Source organism: Equus quagga, chromosome 11 (assembly GCF_021613505.1).
Source record: "Equus quagga isolate Etosha38 chromosome 11, UCLA_HA_Equagga_1.0, whole genome shotgun sequence".
Taxonomy (NCBI): Eukaryota; Metazoa; Chordata; class Mammalia; order Perissodactyla; family Equidae; genus Equus; species Equus quagga.
The window spans coordinates 47312868-47331044 of NC_060277.1; the positions used below are offsets into that span (position 1 = coordinate 47312868).

The 18177-nt window shown below is 37.8% G+C and overlaps 1 pseudogene; it reads left to right on the forward strand.

The window, feature by feature from the left end:
- The first annotated feature begins 719 nt into the window (after positions 1-719).
- Positions 720-18177, forward strand: part of LOC124247174 (proto-oncogene serine/threonine-protein kinase mos-like) — a 103394-nt pseudogene continuing 85936 nt past the window's right edge.

Sequence of the window (18177 nt, forward strand, 5' to 3'; positions counted from 1 at the left end):
TTTCCAAAACTCTTTCTGCTGGCTTACAGTGTAAAGTCATTTCCTATTGTGAATTATGACCAAAAAAGCTTGGAAAGCATGGTTATAGTGCATAATTAAGAGTTCAGGCTATGAAGCTAGACTGTCTGGATTTGAATCCTGATTTTACTACTGGCTAGCTATGTAAGCAAGTTACTTCTCTTGCGTCCATTTGCTTATCTGTAACATAGGAATGATAATAGTAGAACCATAAGGTTGTTGTAAGGAGGAAATAATTAAACCATAGAAAGTGCTTAGAATATGTCTGGCACAAAGAAAGTGCTCAAATGAGAGTTAGCTATTGAAAGTACATCATCGATTACTTGGAGGAATTATATCTTTAGATCATTGAACGTGTCTATCTTTTCATATATATATTTGTAAAATAGGGCCATTCTTGCCAGTTTAGAAAAACATCATTATAAATTATCCTGTTAGACCACACAGTACATCACATCCCCTTATAGCTCTTGATACCATTATGCAGGTTTTATTCCAGCCTCTTGATACCAGAATCCTAATGGGTTCTACTGCATCATGAGGTCCTTAGAGAAGTGTTGTAAAGATAAATGCAAATATTAACTCTCTTTTTTTCTTCTAGGAAACAACAAAGTTTTTGCCCAATTTCTCCTTAAAGGCTACATCCTATTAGAATGGACCACTAGGGTACCATTTAGTGCATCAAAACATTAATCCACTAAATGGCGCCCGAAAGGTTAATGCAGCCTCTGGAAATGACTGACCCGCTCCCAGAGGCCTGTCCTGGTAGAACAGAGTTCTCCAAGTCAGACATGGGGCACAGCCCTAGAGAACCAGTCAGAGAGAGCAACGCAAAGTTGGGAGGCAGACACGTGGGCTTTCCTGGTGTATGGCAACTTTGGGATCTGAGGGAGTTGACTTATTTTCCTAAAAGTAAAACTTTTAACCAACTGAGACTGCTAAATGGAACTTACTGGGGTCACAGGTGTTCTGAACAATAAATGTGATGATAGTTTTGTGTGTTTGAAATTCTTTACCTTCACCCCATCCCCAGACAGAGCAGAATTGACTCAAAAGCACAATCACACTCTAATTTCCATAGGTATTGCAGTTAAGCATAAAGCAAGGAAACTGAGGCCCAGAGACCTTGAAAGGGGAAGGGGGTTGTATAATTATAGCTACCATTTCCTGAACTCTTACTGGGTACCAGGCACTGTCCTGAATGCTTTATAACCGTGAACTGATTGAATTCTGACCACTGCTCTGTCATGTTGGAATTATTACTCCTATTTTCCAGATGAGGAAATTGAGGTTTTGAAAAACTGTTTAATAATCTACCGAAGGTTATAAAGCTGGTAATTACTCTACCACCTTCACTTTAATGACTGATAATAGTGACCTTCAATCCATCAATTCTGCTGCTTTTTCACTCTCCATCACCCACCTACCTGTATCCTCACTTGTCTCCTAACATTCTAAGCTACTTTTTAAAAAATCACTCTCTCACAAAAGCCCTTGCTCTTGCCCCCTCTCTTCTAATGTATTCACCTGGGGAAACTGCAACCCTAGTTAAGTACAACCTTCTGCCTGCGCCAAGGCTATTTGAGCAGCTGTCCATCATCCTACACTTCCAGGTCTTATATATATTGATTCTACTCCACCTGAGACTAAGCCGCCATCATCTCTTGCCTAAATTGCTGCAGTAGCCTTTAAGTAAACTCTCTGCTTCTGCTATTGCTCCCTACACTATTCCCTGAACAGCACAGAAAAATCTTTTAAAATAGTATTCAGATTGTGTCCTCCATATGCCTCAAGGCCTCCAGTAGTTTGCCGTTGATTATTAAATAAAACCCAAGGCCCAGCATGATCAAGGCCCTGTGTGCTTTTTGACCTCAGCTCAAATCATGCTCCCTCTTGCTCATTATGCCCTAGCTCTTCTTGCCTTTTCTTTGTGCCCTGAAAACATGGAGTGTATGCCTGCCTCTGGGACTTTGCAATTGCTGTTTCCTCTACCTGACAGGCTCATTTGCCAGACCATCTCATACCTGGCTCCTTCTTGTCGCTCAAGCTTCAACTCAACTCTCACCTCCTCTGAGAAGCCTTCCCCAGCTGCTCAGTTTAAGGGGCTTGTCACATAGTAAAGAGGACAAAGAATTCCCCAAGGTGGCAGAGAAAGCTAGTGGCTGAGATGAGGCCAGATAAGTTTTTCCAATTTCTCTTCCTGTGTTCTTCCCATTACCTTGTGCTATCTCCAAACCTTTTTCATTTTTTTGGAATCATAGACAACCTGGTCCAAAGCTTTCAAATTATCACTTGGATCAGGAATTATAAAATTCTGGTAACACACGGACAGAATTTCCTTCTGGGACTTCTTGTTATTGTGTCCCATGCTGTTGATGGCTCCCTGGAGGTCAGGCCTACTCTCAGCTGGCTCCCCACTCCACTGACAGGCAGCTCTGGGCCCAGCTGTACAAACACATGTAAATACTGTCCCCAGTGCTGTGTGGAGGAGAAGCTTCATGCTCCACTGATGTATCTGCATTTTTATTGTCACAAAGTCAACTGTGAGATCACGATGACTAGTCATGCACTTTCTGTTCCTGTGGACATAATCAAAAATGAACGCTGCCTCTTACTGAAGGTCTGCTCTGTGCTGGGTGATTTTACATATCTTATCCCTAAGGTTCAGAGAAATGAAAAACATATTTAAGTTCCCCCTTGAGTGATCCAGAGCCTGTGTTCTTTCTAGAACTTCATGTTACCTCTAAAATGATATGTGTATTTGCATGAGCTGCCCTTTAGGTATAATTTGCAATTAATGCTTTCCATCTCTCTGTTCCAGTGCTTTCCTCAATCTTAGCATCCTTGACATAACCATTCCCAAGCCTTCTACCTGTTTCTTAGCTAGTCAATATAAAAACCTCACAAATGTATGATTTGATATGGCCCATTCTAAAGTACTAGGTGTGAGGAGGAAAGTGGCAGATTTTTATTTTATTAGGAAAATGAAACTTAGTCATACAGAGGAGGGGCTTTGACAAGAGGGTAGAGGAGATTTTATGAGGGTATCACCACAAAGTCTCTCAAATCAATTTATGCGTCCCCACCACATCAATGGTCACTTACTTCTACTTATGTGCTAACTCCTTTCAAGCTGATAGACGCACATCCTTGTCTGAATCCAATTACATCCAGCTGCACCTGATCCTGGAACAGTATTTCCCATTTGAAAGTAACCAGCCCAATTAGAGATTAACTATCTTACTTTTACTAACACAGATTCTAACTAGTAGAACTAGCTGCTTCAGACCTAATATCAGGACACACTTTTGGTAATGTGTGTCTAATAGCTGTTAACCATCTGAGTGAATGCTCTCCTCACACTACTTCTCAGTGCCTTTTAGTACAAAAATTATTTAAGAACTAGGTAGGAAACGTCCAAGGCTGTGTTTTTCTTTCCTGACTGCATAATGAGGCCGTGGTGCCTTGCTGCCTAGCCATGCTTTCCAAAGGCTGCTTTCCATGTCTTTTGGGCAGTAATCATTACTCATTATCATTTTCTTGGCATGGCTTTTATTTGCTGGGGAAGCTATTCAAAGGCTTCCACACCCAGCTCAGTGACCCAGATAGGTATGAGATATCGACATCTCTGCAGGCTCGTTACCAAGACAGCAATCTCGCCGCATTGATTAGTAGGACAGATAGAGTGGCAATTTTAAATTCTATTCCAAATGTTAGAGTCCCTTAATTTTAAAACACTTTTTAAACCTTTGAAAAAAAAATCATCTGTAGAAACTTCTAATAGACTCTATGGTGGACTTCATGCCAGGATAAACATGACACTTAGCTGAAACAAAACCATTCTCAAAACAACAAAAAATGGGCAGGAAAGAGAACATTTACATTTTTATCCTCCAACTTGAAGTTGAATTACATGATCTCGATGACCCTTCAGTTATGATTTGATAATAGATCTGAGTATGTTTTATTTTCTGTGTTATTTTCTTATTGGCTCTCAGCTCCATATCTGCACTTCTCTACTCTGCTCTCTACTGCTGGGCTTGGTAGTCTGCAAACTACATTTCCCAGGCTCCCTTGCTAATTGCCTTCCCGTCAGGCTCTTCCAATGGGAGGCACTGGTGGGAGACCAGCAGTCGGGAGGAAGAGAGATTTCTGCCTCTGGCCCCAACTCCATGGCAGGGACTGGCAGCTGCTGGCAGTTTCTGGGGGTGGGAGAAGGATGATTTTGGGTTCCCTGGCAGCACATCTTCACAGGTTGTCCAGTCTTGGCAACAGTTGTGACTTTTTGGCAGTTCCAGCCCCGGTCATAGTGGTTTTAATACTGGCAGCGGTGGCAGTGTCTCTAGCAGCAAGGAAGCAGGTACAAGGCGGTGGGCACCAAGCCAGAGCACGTCAGCAGCTTCCTGGTCTCCAGATATCCCACTTCTTCTTTTTTCCCTCCTCTAATCCTGCCAACACCTTTGTAGTCAATTCATTCTATTTGAAATACAGCGTGTGGTTTCTGTTTTCCTGACTGGATTCTGAATGATACATTTATGAACAAACCACTTCAACACTGAAATATCAGTACATTGATTTTGAACTTTCAAGATTCAGTGGTCTTACATTTTGTTGTTAATCATCACCTAATGGGACTTTTATTTAAACATTTGTAGGAGAAAATAGTAATAATAATAATAGTAAATGATAAAAATGGCTAACTTTATTATAATTTACCACGTGCCATGTGCTCATCTCAGCCCTTCACGTCTTTTTTAATCCTCACAATAACTCTTATGTCTTACACAGTATTCTTATCCCCTTTGACTCAGGAAAATGAGGCACAGAGAGGTCAAGTGGATTGCCAGTGTCCACCATCACCCTGTGGGGGGAGCCAGGATTTGACCTAGGACATCCTGACTCTGTAGCCTGAGCTGTCGATCATTATAGAATGTTGCCTCTGCCCTGGCCACTCTGTGCTCTAACTGAACACACTTTTATATTGTAGACCAGAAAGTCTTGGGTTGAACTATGGTCTTTTATGAAAGGTTTCGTAGATGTGCTCCCTGAGGTCACTTCAGGAGTTGGATAATTCTAGAAGTAATGTAAAGAATGTTAACTCTAGGCACTTGTAGGTTGTAACCTTCATGAGGCCAGCAACGATTTCCTGCCTTCTTCATCTCTGTATCCCCAGCACCTAGCATAGTTTGTGTCACATCTGAAGCTCTAATAATGTTTATACAATAAATATAGTATCTTTATACAATAAATGTTTATATAATAAACAATAAATCATATATATAAAACAAATTGTACATGCAATATACAGTAAATCAATGAATCAAAGCCAGCATGGGCTTGGATAGGGTTAACATTCCACTGCCAGATAACTCTCTCTATTGCTAAATACTTCCACTTGAAAACACATCTAGGCAACAGGTAGGCAAAGAAGGCTTTAAGTTCTTTTTCTCAGCCAGAACACAATACGATCAAAACTCAGGAGAGTACATTTTCATAAAGGCAAAAATATGGACCAAGAACACCAGTTATGAAAAGTAGAAAATTGTGTTATGATTAAGGACTATACTTAATGATTTCTCTTAAGTCCATCGGAGGTGCATAGATAAATTAAGGAGATGAAATAATACTAAGATGTAACAGATATATGGCAGATCCTTGGATAGAAGAGGCAATAAAGAGCAAACTTGGTCCCCTCTATTTCTTTTGGAAGGAAAGTGTACAACATTAAGAGCAAGCAGTTACAATGAAGGCTTTGCATGTTAGGTTCAGCAATCTCATGAAAGAAGAAGTGAGATACCTCTGGGGAGTCAGGCACTGACACAACCTTGGAAGAGAAAAAGAGATGAATGAGAGAGAGGCAGGACTCTAAACAGGATGTCCTGTCAAGCTGGCCATCCAAGGCCAAGGATTCAGGCTCTGTTCTGAGGACTTTGACAATAAAGGGACATTTGCAGGTCCTGAGTGAGGAAAGTTTGTGCAGTAGCCTTCTGTGAAAAAAGTGGATAATATTATTTGCTCTGTGGCTGAAGGGGAGGGACTCTTTAAGATTACTGTAAGATGAACAAGAATCTATCAAGATTGCAAAGGACTTCATAAAATTGGAAGAAGCAGCATATCGTACCCCAGACATAGGCAAAAAAGGAAGGCATTGTGTACAGGGTGAGTAAAATAGTAATAAAACCTATTAAAAGTTGGTCTATTTATTATCACTGCAAGCCTAATATGTATATATATATATATATATATGTATATATATATATGTATACATATATATGTATTTTTGAAGCTAATTTGAAGCCTATGTATATGTTTCAAATATATATATGTGCTTCAAATTAGCTCCTTTTAAAAACTTATGCTTCAATGAACATTGTATTCCACATGGAAGTTACCTTAGAGAACTGCGAGATGTCAAGTTGCCCCCTGACACATGTGACTCAGCCACATGAATTTGTTTCAAGAAAGTTTGTATGAAGCTCCTTTCTGCCATAATTTAAATCTTCACATATTACTGTGTTTGATCTGTAGGTTTTAAATAATGGTTGTAAATACGATGAAACAGAACTTGAGTTACTTCCGTCATTTTATGAGACCACTTGGAGTTTTTATTTGCATTTAAAATTTTAAAATTTGCAGATGTTAAAGCTCAAAAACAGAAACTGTAATATTAACTATTCATGACTGTGACTAGCCAACATAGGTATCTTTCCCTTTTTTTTCCAAAAAATATCTTGAGGATATTGAGAAAGTGATCCATTAATTTCTTCCTTTTTAATACTGTAATATTTATTCATTTATTCATTCATTCATTCATTTTTGGTATGATTATGTCTATGAAGGTTAACAAAGAAAAATTTTCACAGTCTTCATTTCTTTTCTGGACATTATTCTTTTCATGTCATAGTTATTACTGAGAGCAATTTTGTCATATAGAGGAAAAATGTTCTTCTCTCAGTGTCAAATATGCTAGGGATGTCACTGGTTGGGAGTATATGGATTGCTGTGAACGTGTGGCAAGTCTCTCACATTGTTATTGCAAGTGAAGCCCATGAGACTGGGTAAGAGAAATGCTATCAGTTATGTTCACTGCTTGTTAACTGACCCTCTTGATAGAGAAGGAAGAAGAGTGTTGACCTATTTCTTGGACCTTCCTCCATGCCTCATGAATTTCTTAATTATCTATCCACTTTTGACATTTTGGTGAATCCTTTTAGGTTTCCTGTATGATTTATAGCATTTCATTCAGTGTGACTTTGTTCAAATGGATAAAATGTGTGTTAGTATTATATTCCTTTTCATTCTTCAGAGCCATTGAGTTAAGGACATTTGCTCGGGGTGGGCCATCAACGCAGATTTTTGAGTTGGACACCTGTTAAAAGCTAAAAATATTCTTGTCAATTATCTAGACTTTCCAATGGTAGGAAGAAAATAGTGAAGTATAATAAAGAAAAAAGTTTTCCTTTACCCAAGTAAACATTGGCATAGTAATTAATAGACTTCATATTTACCTTGCCTTCAGGGTTTAAACTTCCAGGTAAAAGTTCTCATATTTTATTGTGGAATAAATCAAGGTTAATAAGAATGAACTTGTCACATACCACTTTTTCAAGAAACTGGAAAGATGTAGGCGCATCATTATCTGTTGTCTGAATCAGAGTTTGGCAAGTTTGATGGGAATAAAGAGGTTTAATATAGGAATTAGGGCTTCCAGGAATATGAGGAGAGGTGGGCAGGTGCTTCTGGTCACCTGGTCATACTGTTCTCCTCCTTGTAGGCCAGTGACATGGGCAGCCAAATCAACACTGGGTTCTTTGGCAACTGATCCAAATGTATAAGGACAGAAGGACTCAGAGCCACTGCAGCTGTCTCCTCAACAGGAAGCGAGCATGACCAGGTTATCAGCATAATTTGGCCCACATCCTCCTCCCCGGGTACTATCAGGGTGGGCACTGCCAAGAACTGACTCTCTGATTCTCGTTTTTCAAGTTTTCATGGCTAACCAATACCTCTTCTGAGTGACACTGTCTTTCCTTTAATATTCAGTCTTTAATCAAGTAACTATCTTGTTGATTCTGGAGCTTTTCCGCCACTAAAAATTGTCTGAATCTGGGCCATTTTGTATTGACTTTATAGTTTTACCCTTAGAGAGCAATCCTATAATTACTATTTTCTAGCAATTTATTATTACATAATAACTATTACTAAATACCAACCAAAAGGAAGTTCATCAGTCAACTGAGAGTTTTATCAATCTCTCTTGAGTGCATTCACTTCTGAAGTTATAGATGAGCATGAAGAATTGGAAGGGGCTCAAAGGAAAGCCACAAAGATGATTAAAGCTGAAGGTGGATTTCATAATAGTATCTCAAAATAGTGGATTGTTAAGCATAAGAGACCAAATTATTTTGCAACATGAGGGAGTTAACCTTGACAGAAAGAAGAACTTCCTTATGGTGAGAAATGTGAATGATGAATATGCTACCAACAAAGCATTGGACATTTCTTCTGCAGAGTTTGAAAAAATGAATGTATTTTCATTTATTGTAGACTACAGTTCTTTCTGGAGTCAGAGAAATGGGCCACATAACATTTCAATTTTTTTTCAGATCTGAGATTCATAGATTAACTTTCTCAGGAATAGGGTAATGAATCCTCCCACAGTTAAGTGAACCAAGAGCTTCAGATGGTGATCCAAGCTAAAATACAAAGAAATTCCTTTTTTGTGCACTAGTTTTAACTTCTTTTTAGCAAAGAACTCTTTGACATACTAATATGACAATAGACCATCACACACACATATGTGCGCTCATGTCACACTTTGTATACAATTTCCAGGGATTCATGGACTCCCCACAACCTACACAGGGAGCCCTTTCAGGGTCTAGGGACCAACATAACAAACCTCTTTCTAGAGGAAATTTATTCTTATTCCAGAAATGTTCAATCTCATTTTTATCTTTATAGAAAATATGTTCCGGAATCTTCTTGGTATCATTATTACCTTCACACCACAGGAAATGTATGACTTGCATACTCTTCTTTCTCATTTTCTTCTCTTTTGTTCTCCCTTCTAATTTTTCCCTTGCTTTGACAGTCTCAGATCCTTTCTGGGTCTTCTTCTTTGTTCCTTCCTTTCTGCATGGTCTGTTAGTGGCCCCCAGGACATAAGGTAACAACTTAAAAAGATTGCCTATTAAAGCCCAGAATCTAATTAAAATTAATGTACGTGTTAGACAAAGATCACTTAAGTCCATTTGCATTAATTGGTCAAAGTCCTTAATGTCACTCATACTTTATAGTTGCTTGTAAAGGAAGAGCTAATTGTAAGCAGAGACTGTAGAATCTGGAAAGGATTGTTGTGTTCCTGGGATTCTTCATTTAGAGAAATCTGGGAAGTCCCGTCTTTCGGTGGAGGTCAGAGGTAATTAGGGAAAGCACATTTCTCAAACCTCTCTGCATGATTGGAATCAATTTCCCTTAAAACAGATTTCCTTGAGAAGTCAAGGCAAGATTAAAGGAGACTCTGACTTTATCCCCAAGACTTTTCTCCTGCCCTTTCCTGAGAATGAAATTATATGAGGAATAAATGTGTCCCCTCATGTTACTTCGCAGAATTTCTACTTATATGCAGCCCTTTGTCTTTTGCTAGTTTCTCTTTGAGGAGCTGTTATGGAAGCCGTTTCCCAGGGAATCAAGGGCAACACATTCATTTAAGTCTTAATCAGAAGTCTGTTTATGGAACTCATCCTTCCCACTTTTGTAGCATTCTAGTATTTCCAGGCAAAAGATGTCCTCCCTGGGATACAGTTTAAAGAAAACCTTGCCATATAATAAACTCTCTGAAAGTCTGAGTATTTATTCATGAGCTATATAGGAGAAAATAGGACCAATGCACATATTTGGAAGGTTTTATCTTACTTTTAACTTAAAAACATCACCAGTAAGAAGTCAAAAATTTAAATTTTAACTTGATATCTTGACCAAGTTTCTGTTATAAACCAAGAGAAACAAAGAACAAATAAACTATGCTTTTCTTTTAGGAAAAGAGTTTGATTTACAGAGGAATCTTTCTCTGAACGTGTACTCAGATATTTTAATGTAATGGTAGCAAAGTCAAGCGGATGGCATTTCTTATTGGCAAAATTCTGCACCACTGAGATGCCGTACTCTATTTATTTTATTTCATTTTCTAATTGAGCTATAATTGACATATGAAATAGTACTAGTTTCGGTTGTTCAACATAATGATTTGATATTTGTGTATATTGTGATCATCGACTAAGTCTAGTTAACATTCATGACTTAACAATGGTACTACATTTTTAAGGTGAGCATCCAGTCGATTAGGGCTTGAGCTATCCCAGTTATTGAGTATCTTCCATATCACCCTGGTCATGGACAACGTGACTCCACAGCTGATTATATCCGCCTCCTAGTGTGGGCTACCAGGGAGTCCAGAACTGACTATGTGGTTTCCCTATTCCCATGCAGAAGCTTGAGGTGTGCATTTCTGCGAACTAACTCTCCTGGGCTTTTTCTCCCTTCCTTTCACTTTGTTCTCATTTCTTTAGAGAAAAAAAATCTCATTGTGCTACCTGTGAGTCCATAAACTACCTCAGATCTGTTTTGTACTGAGGAAGGGCGTTACATAAATAACACAGATAATTTTCTAATGGTGTAATCTTGAAACATCAGACTTAGGAAGAAATCAACACCTTTGGAGAATGGGTGAGTTGACAACAACTTCCGTCTCAAAAAGAGTTTGTCTGCTCTGTCGGATTCAAAGTTAGTTGGACCAACCTAAAGTTTCTGCATAGCTCCCTACAATTAAACCCACAACAATGACAGGCTCTTGAAAACTATTTTCCCAAGTCCAGATTTATGTCACACCTACAGATATATTTGGCAGAACATTATTTATATGTATTTATGCAGAAACTGCAATAAAAACCTCATGTTTTCCCATTTCTTAGGATTTTACATCTGAATGGTCTATAAAATATGGAAGTCATATGCCACATACTGGGTCTTAAATATTTCCCCATGAATCTTGGTGAATGTTTTTTGGCAGCACTTAAGTTTCCTCCTTGTCATTTCTGGTAGAGGTCTCCAGTTTCTAGAGCCACTGCTGTTTTTCTGGAAAACTGGACAATCCCCTGGGGAACACACAGTCTAGTGATTGAGTAGAGAGCTACACAGCTGTATCTTGAAAGCTGTGGTACAGGGACACCACAGGTTAGGAACAAGTGGACATATTTGTTGTAAAGGAATAATTTGGGAGGAGAAGGGACTTTTACTGAATGGGGTATCCAGAAGTTCTTCCAAGCATAGCACTTTTTTCTGATGTCTACACTTGGCTGCTTATTTATGTATTTTTTAACCTAAACGATTTTCAAATTTGAATTTCTCATCTATAATCTGTGAATTAAGGAAATGACTCCAGATATAGTCTCTTGACTTTTCTTTGACAGCTCTCACGGTATCCCAGAAAGTCACAAGCAAAAGGGAGTGTAGAGAGATGAGGGGAATTTCCCAAGAGGTTGAAATAAGCAAAGAAACTGAGTTCCTTGCAGTTATCCGAGGCCCCAGGCTGATAGAAGTTTTCCTTCTTGAGAATCCAGCACTTTCGGGATTCCTCAGATTATAGTTAAAGCAATTACAAGTTTGGAGACTGCTTAAACTTTAAAAATAAGCCTTTTGCTAAAAGACATAATCTTTTCCAGTTTCTGAAATCTTTTGGTAGAATCTTAGAAGTACTTTTTCCCATTACGTTCTGTCTTTTCCTTTAAAGAAGACATTAAATGAACTGAGTTCTGGAAAATATAAGGTGCCAAATAAGATCACAGAGAAGTAACCCAAGGCTCCATCCAGATAAGAAAAAATGAATAACTGTATCCTGCTCTTTTCCGGACAAGATGCTGAGTGGTGGTCATAAGACAGCAGAGTGTAGGGAAATAAACCAATGGCACATGAATCAGGGAACCCTGCTGGTGGGTTTGAAGATGTTGACATGACATGACAAGATGACATGTTTGAAGTAAGACAGATTGGAGGTTATATCGGGCAGTTACTTCACCTTTATTTCCGTTTCCTACTATGTAAACATGTCCTAATCTGGAAACAGCATAACAGTGCCATTTAAATAAGGTTAAATGAAATAGCACGTGAAATACCGAGTGCCTGGCACATAATAATGCTCAGTAAATGATGACTATTATTATTACTTATAATTGTTAAACCTACTTTTTCTGTGCCTGAATTTCAAACCTATCTTGGAAATAATTATGCCAGTAGTTATGATTTTCACTTCCTTCAAGGGAAGGTGCCATTCATTCATATGTAGTTTTACTAATTTAGAATGATTTGCTAGAAGGTCAATCTTAATGATTAACAATTCAGAACTGTAGAATATATTGAAAGCAAGGAAGATGGGGCACTAGTTGCACCCACAGTGGATACTTATAGATATTTGTTGAATTAAAATACATAAATACTTGGGGAAAGATGCTCCAAGTCTTGTAATTATTAGGTGATCGCCACTTGTAACTAGTACCCTTTGGATGTGAAGGTGTTTGTTATTCTATAATTTTTGACTAATTGGCTACTTAAAAAATTTTTTAATGATATTTAAAAACTGCAGAGTTGGACTATTGTATAGGATAAGACTCAGTGTTTGCTGGGTTAACTGTACCCTAAGCAGGTAACTCGCCAAGTGTGTATTCAGGCCACTCCCACCCATTCTATTTCTTCTACTTTGCGCCTTCTGCCTTTGGGCCCTCCTGTTACCCTGGAGCCACAAAGGCTCCCGTTTTATAGATCTAATGGGATGATCACAGACTGAAACTTTTGATCCTTTTGCTCCTCATCCAAGTCAAAATATACTCATCCAGTGTCCAACTTCTTCAGAGCTCCTTTGATAGACTGATTTAAACTACAATGTGAAGTAGCCCACAATAATTTTGCATATTATGTCTCACAGATACTATTTGCATATGTAGAGCTATCATTAGTGTATTTATGAAATTTTATTATTTTAGTAATCTTTTATTCCTTTTAAAAATTTTATTTTGAAATAATATTAGATTTACAAAAAAATAATTGCAAAAGTAGTACACAAAGTTTCCATATACCCTTTGGTGAGCTTACCCAAATTTTAACATCTCACATAACTCTGTAGAACAATTATCAAAACCATCAAATTAATACTGATATGATACTGTTAATTAATCTAAAGACCTGTTCAGATTTCAGCAGTTGTTCCACTTACGTCCTTGTCTAGTCCGGTATCCAATCCCGTTCCCGCGCTGCATTCAGTTAGACATCTGTAGTCCCTTCCAAACTGGGACAGCTCCTTGGTGGCTCGTAATCTTGACACTTTGAAGAGTCTTCCTGTCTCTCAGTTTGGGTTTTTCTGATATTTCCTCATGATTAACTCAGGGTATACATTTTTCTTAAGGAAACCACAGAAATGATGCTTTGTCATTCTCAGCACATCATATTGGGAGGTTATTGTGCAACACAAAATAACTAGTGGTGACTTTAATCTTCATTACTTGCTTAAGGTGGTGTCTGCAGAGTTTCCTCACTGCAAAGTTACTATTTTTCCCTTTGTAATTAATAAGTATCTTGTAGGGAGGAACTTGGAGACTATGCAAATATTCTGCTGCATATCTTACTTTTGTCCACTAATTTCAGCATCCAGCAATGATTTTGCTTACAACAATTATTACTGTGGTGCTTGCCAATTATTGCTGGGGATTTCCATTCCATTAATCCTTCCACATTTATTAATTGGAATTCTACTGTAAAGAAGAGTTGTTTCTTCTCCCCCATTTATTTATATATTAAATTATTTGCTTATATGAATATGGACTAATGAATGTTTGCTTTCTTTTATAGCCTATAATGCATTACTATTATTATTTATTTTTCAATAAATAATTGAGCTCCCTTAAGGAGGTGGCTTTGTCCTTTTTATATGCTTCCACTTTTTTTTTTATACATACTTTCTTACTTTTTGGGGCTCATCTTATAATATCTCTGCCCTAGCTTTGCAATTTTTCCAAAGAGTCCTGATTCCTTTTATTGGATGATGTTTAGAAAACAAGGCCTAGGTACTGTTACTTCTTAGGGTAAATCTTATATATATATATATATGTTATTTAAAATCATTTCTTTCATGCCTTTAATTCCTGTCCAACATCATACATAACTCCTATCTCTGAGAGAAAGCTGGATTTCATTATCCAAAATATATTTCTTATTTTCTCATAGAATGCATAAATATAGTTTCAGATTTACTAACCTATGCTCCTGTGAAAACCAAATTTAGCATAGAGAGTACAATATTTGTGTCATTTTTTTCTTAGCCATACATACATAATAAAGTGTTATTTTCCAAAGTCAGTAAGGCTACTCATTTTCTTCACCAACTTCTTCAGTGTGGTTATGTTATTTATCAGTAATACAGTTAGGATAACTCTGAATTCCATTTTGGGTTCCCCCAATTTCCTGGTTGATTTTAATTATTTATTTATTTTTAGTTATATAGAACATTATCATAGTTCTAAAAATCAGAAATAGACAAAACAATTACACTGTCCCTCATTCTTTCTGCCTCGTTCCCACCTAGCCACTGTGGATAAATATCCCCATTAATTTTTCTGGTTTGTTCTTGCTATATTACTTTTTGTATACTTTCTTCTTTTTCCTTATTTCTTAATGAAGATAACACACTGTAGATAATCTTTTGTACTTTGCTTCTTGTACTTTCCAGTATATCCTAGAAATCTTTCCATATTAGTTCATAGTGATTGTCCTTATTTTTCTTTATCCATTGGGTGGATATGCCATAGTTTATTCAAACCCTCTCTTATGTATGGGTGAGTGCATTATAGCTTTGTTATATTGCCAAATTCCTCATCCAGAAGATTTGTTCTAGTTTGCATTCCTAGCAGCAAAAGAGAATGCCTATTTCTTCACAGCCTGTCCAGTAGAATGTGTTGTCATACTTTTAGGTGTTCCCCAATCTGATAAGTGAGCAATGGTAACTCAGTGTTGCTTTAATTTGCATTTATTTAATTACAAGTGAGTTTAAGCATCTTTACATATGTTTAACTGCCATATATCTAAGGGTCATTTGTATATTTTTTTTGTGAATTGTCTATTCATATCTTTTTTTTTAACCATTTTTTCATTGAGTTTTGATCCTTTGCTCCTCAGTTTTTAAGAGTTCTTGTGATTTAGGATTTTAGCTTTTTGTTTGGAATATATGTTGCAAATATTTTTTCCCAATCTGTTAGTTGCCTTTTAACTTTGTGATGCTTGCCAGGCAATTTAAAAGAATATTTCATGCAGTCAAATTTTTCAATGTTTTCTTATATTGCTCCTGGATTTTGAGTCATAGTTAGAAAGCCTTTTCCTACACTGAGGGTGGAGGAATTCACTCTTTTTTCCCCTAATACTTACATGGTTTGGTATATTATATTAACATTCTTGTTCTATTTGGAGTTTATTCTTGTGCATAGAGTGAGGTATGGACTTACTTTATCTTTTGCCAACTGACTGCTATTTATTAAAAAGTCCATATTTGTCCCAGTGATCTAAGATGCACCTTTATCATACACTCGATTTCCATACATTTTTGGATCTATTTGCATTCTTTCCTTTGGTCTCTTTGTCTGTTCATGTGCCCCAACGTTTGAATCATAGAGGCGTTACCGCATAGTCTGCTTTAGGTAAGGCTAGATTGCCCTCACAGTTTTTCTTTTTCAGTGTTTTCCTGATTATTCTTGCATGTTTGTTTTCCATATGAACTTTAGTATCAAGTTGTCTAACTCCATAAGAAAGCTCGTTGGTGTTTTTTGCTACTTGTTGGGTTTGTAAATTTATCAGTTAACTTGGGGAGGGCCGACATCTTTATAATGTTGAGTCATTCATCTCAAGAACAGGGTAAGTCTCTGCATTTGTTCAAGTCTACTTTTGCATCTATCAGGAGAGAGCCATTCATCTTTTAATCAAAAGAAGAGATTAATAATGAAAGGGTCAGGACTCAGGAGTCAGCGGGTACAACCATCAAAAGCGACGTGTTGGTGATTGCGTCTTCCTTATTATCCATTCAGCTAATATTTACTGAGGGTTTACCTACCAGATGGGAGAGTCTACGCTAGGTCCTGTGGATACAAGAGTAAAACTCCTGGTTCCTGCCCAGGAGGCACTCACAATATAGTACGGACACAGGTTATTAAGTTGACAGTAGCAATTACTCCTTTCCTAAGGACAGCCCAGTCTTTTTACTGAGGAGGAGAACTAGATTCTGTGTCTGGGAGACACCAAGGAGTATGTTGAAATTGATCATATGAAACCTAGCTGGAAGTTTGTTTCTTGATGTCATTTGTGCATTCAATAGCTTTTGCCTACAATTGCATCTTAGAAGATATGTAATTTAAAAGTCTAATTGTAAAGAGTTGGAGCAGTTCTTGTTCATGTATGTGTATCGAGTGGAAAGTTCTCATTAGTTGACTTCAGCAGAAGCTAGTATGCAGCAAACTTTCTCTTCTCAAATCACTTTACTTTCCCATGACCATTAATAATTTGCCTAAAAAAGAAACAAATCCTTAAAGACTTTTATTACTCTTCCCCAATTTTTCTACCAGTTCTTGCAATTTAACATGTAGCTAGAGCTTTTGGAGGGTAATGGCGATTATGGGTATCCTGCTTATATGCTTTTTAACAAAATACAGTTGCTGCCTAAGCTGAGTTCATAATCGCTTAAAAAGTTTTTTCGGTGACTCTTTCAAGCTTAATTCAATCTTATTTTGACCCCCATGGAGAGTCAAGCAGGATCTTGGGTCAAGTGTGATCTTGTGGGAAATTAATTAACCCTTTCAGGACTGTCAATGTTCCTAGAAAAAGAAACAATTTATCTTCTGATCTATTCTCTGACCAAATATCTAGTATAAAATTCCCAGTCTCAGGGCCAGCCCATGTGGTGAAGCAATTAAATTCTCACGTTCTGCTTTGGCGGCCGGGGGTTCTCCAGTTCGGGTCCAGGGTGTGGACCTAGCACCACTTGTCAAGCCGTGCTGTGGCAGGCGTCCCACATATAAAGTAGAGGAAGATGGGCACACATATTAGCTCAGGGCCAGTCTTCCTCAGCAAAAAGAGGAGGATTGGTGGCAGATATTAGCTCGGGGCTAATCTTCCTTCCTCAAAAAAAAAAAAAAAAAAAAAAAACAAAACAAATTCCCAGTCTCTCATTGTCTTGTTAGGAAAGAATTCTAGGTTTCAAAATGGAAGTAAGATAATGATAGGACACCGTTGTGGATGTATGCTTCCAACTGCAGAATTAGAGGGAGTGATCGCTGGCTCTAGGGAAACGAGATGGGGTGGGAGAAGGGAAGGAATCCTAGTCTTTTTGATTCCTTTCTCATCTCAGCTTGAAAGTGAAAGGAGATACGTTCACTATCGCTTTTCAAAAAACAAAGACTTTCTTCAGGGAGGCTCAGAATCCAAGAGGGAAAGTGATGGAATGTAGTCTTAGAAGCCGTTCCGAATGAGAAGCAGGCAACTATTATTCACATATAAGTTGAAAGTAACGTACATGGAACTTGCTCGAGAGCAACTCCTAGAATTTCACGAGTGTGTTCTCTTATCTTCCTTTTTTAAAAAATGTTTTCCCTCTTCTTTTCTGCTCAACACTGCAGTCGTTCAGTTAAATCCGTTCATTCCCTATCCTCCATACCCTCCCCCTGCAAGTCTCCAACCCCTGGCTCCACCTTGACTCACACGTTTCCTCTTATTTTCATTCTAAAGCGGTGCTACCGGACAACTACATAGTCCCCAAGGCTTTGTGGTTTATCACCATCCTCAACCACCTTCAGAGCTGTTCTTTGTCATTCTTATCCCCATTCACCCAAGAACATGTTATATGCAAAGATCACCGAAAATCACTGGCCAAATCCATTAATATCACCAGTTTTCCTCCATTTATTCGTCCATCAAACAAGAGTATTTATTCCAAAATAATGACTAACAGTTATATAGTGACACAATTTATAATCAGGAAATTTCAAAAATAGGAAAGTGAGGCTACTGTGCCAAAGGATCATTAAATACTGAATGACAAGCTGGGAAATGTGAAATATGAATTTTCCCATT